We start from the raw sequence: 2,164 nt of genomic DNA, 5'->3' as shown, positions 1-2,164 counted from the left end.
GCGGGAAATTCCAATCCGATACAATGGGGCCAGACCATCAGCCCTGGGCCGAGGCGGAGGGGGGGGGGGTCACTGATTAAAGGGACCGCTCCCCCCAGACACAGGGTCAAAGCTGAACCAGGGCTGGGGCTCGTCCGACCGAGCATTGCTCTGAGAGACCTCCTCTACACCCGGGAGACTTCCGTTCACAATCTCCCATTTCCAAGGGGCTTCGGATTGTCAATCCCCCTCCCCTCTCCCCCTCCCCTCGCCATCTCCCCCTCCCCTCGCCAAACCTTGGTATAGTCCAACTTCCATTGTTTCATGTTTAGGAGGGGGTGGGGCTAACCATACTTAAAGGGGCTGATCACACTTAAAGGGATAGATGACACTTAAAGGGGCTGATCACACTTAAAGGGATAGATGACACTTAAAGGGGCTGATCACACTTAAAGGGACAGATGACACTTAAAGGGGCTGATCACACTTAAAGGGACAGATGACACTTAAAGGGACTGATCACATTTAAAGGGGCTGATCACAGTTAAAGGGATGGATCACACTTAAAGGGACAGATCACTTAAAGGGGCTGATCACACTTAAAGGGACAGATCTGACTTAAAGGGTGTCTAGGCCCAGCATTTATTGCCTATCCCCAATTGCCCCCTTGAGAAGGTGGTGGGTCAGCTGCCTTCTTGAGCCGCTGCAGTCCCCGTGTGGTGTAGGTACACCCATGGCGCTGTTAGAGAGGGAGTTCCAGGAATTTGTCCCTGTGGTGTAGGTACACCCACGGCGCTGTTAGGAAGGGAGTTCCAGGATTTTGTCCGTGTGGTGTACGTACACCCACAGTGCTGTTAGGGAGGGAGTTCCAGGATTTTGTCCACGTGTGGTGTAGGTACACCCACGGTGCTGTTAGGGAGGGAGTATATCCACAGCGCTGTTAGGTTGGGAGTTCCAGGATTTTGTCCCTGTGGTGCAGATACACCCACGGCGCTGTTAGGGAGGGAGTTCCAGGATTTTGTCCGCGTGGCGTAGGTACACCCACAGCGCTGTTAGGGAGGGAGTTCCAGGATTTTGACCCGTGTGGTGTAGGTACACTCACGGCGCTGTTAGGGAAGGAGTTCCAGGATTTTGTCCGTGTGGTGTAGGTACACCCACAGTGCTGTTAGGGAGAGAGTTCCAGGATTTTGTCCATGTGGTGTAGGTACACCCACAGCGCTGTTAGGGAGGGAGTTCCAGGATTTTGTCCCTTGTGTGGTGTAGGTACACCCATGGTGCTGTTAGGGAGGGAGTTCCAGGATTTTGTCCCCCGTGTGGTGTAGGTACACCCACGGTGCTGTTAGGGAGGGAGTTCCAGGATTTTGTCCCCCGTGTGGTGTAGGTACACCCACAGCGCTGTTAGGGAGGGAGTTCCAGGATTTTGTCCGTGTGGTGTAGGTACACCCACAGTGCTGTTAGTGAGGGAGTTCCAGGATTTTGTCCGTGTGGTGTAGGTACACCCACAGCGCTGTTAGGGAGGGAGTTCCAGGATTTTGTCCCGTGTGGTGTAGGTACACCCACAGCGCTGTTAGGGAGGGAGTTCCAGGATTTTGTCCCCTGTGGTGTAGGTACACCCACAGCGCTGTTAGGGAGGGAGTTCCAGGATTTTGACCCAGCGACAGTGAAGGAACGGCCGATATATTTCCAAGTCGGGATGGTGAGTGGCTCGGAGGGAACTTCCAGGTGGTGGGTGTTCCGCATTTAAAGGGACCAGTCACACTTAAAGGGGCCGATCACACTTGAAGGAATTGATCAAGCTTAAAGGGGATGACTCCCTCTTAAAAGGGATGATCCCATTTAGAGGAATTGCACAAAATTAAAGGGGAGGATCTCATTTAAAGGAATATTTAAAGGGGGTGACAACAATTGATGGAGATGATCTCATTTAAAGGGCTTGACAACACTTAAAGGGGCTGGCGGAAAATAAAGGAAGTAACTCCACCCCCCCCCACCCCCAATTAAAAGGGTTCAGCCAATAACGGAGCTCAGCTACAATTAAAGGGACTGACCACCATTAAAGGCAAGGGAACAGGGAGAATTAAGGGCAAAAGTGACTCAGCTGGAGTGTGGAATATTGAACCCCACTCAGCAGAGATTTGAAAATGGAAATAAGGGTTGTGTGTGGATCCATTACTCTGGGTCACAC

At 52.2% G+C, this 2,164-nt stretch overlaps 1 protein-coding gene across 2 annotated transcripts in view; it reads right to left on the bottom strand.

Moving 5' to 3' along the window:
* selenoh (selenoprotein H) overlaps positions 1-14 on the bottom strand; it is an 11,930-nt gene extending 11,916 nt beyond the window's left edge. For both annotated transcript variants that reach the window (XM_041174029.1, XM_041174030.1), the window contains exon 1: positions 1-14. This exon is cut by the window's left edge and continues 169 nt beyond it. The gene's annotated coding sequence lies outside the window, so the exon portion shown is untranslated.
* Between the last annotated feature and the right edge of the window lie 2,150 nt (positions 15-2,164).

The sequence above is a fragment of the Carcharodon carcharias genome, chromosome 24 (genome assembly GCF_017639515.1).
Source record: "Carcharodon carcharias isolate sCarCar2 chromosome 24, sCarCar2.pri, whole genome shotgun sequence".
In the NCBI taxonomy this organism is placed as follows: Eukaryota; Metazoa; Chordata; class Chondrichthyes; order Lamniformes; family Lamnidae; genus Carcharodon; species Carcharodon carcharias.
This window is presented reverse-complemented; position numbering and strand designations above follow the sequence as displayed.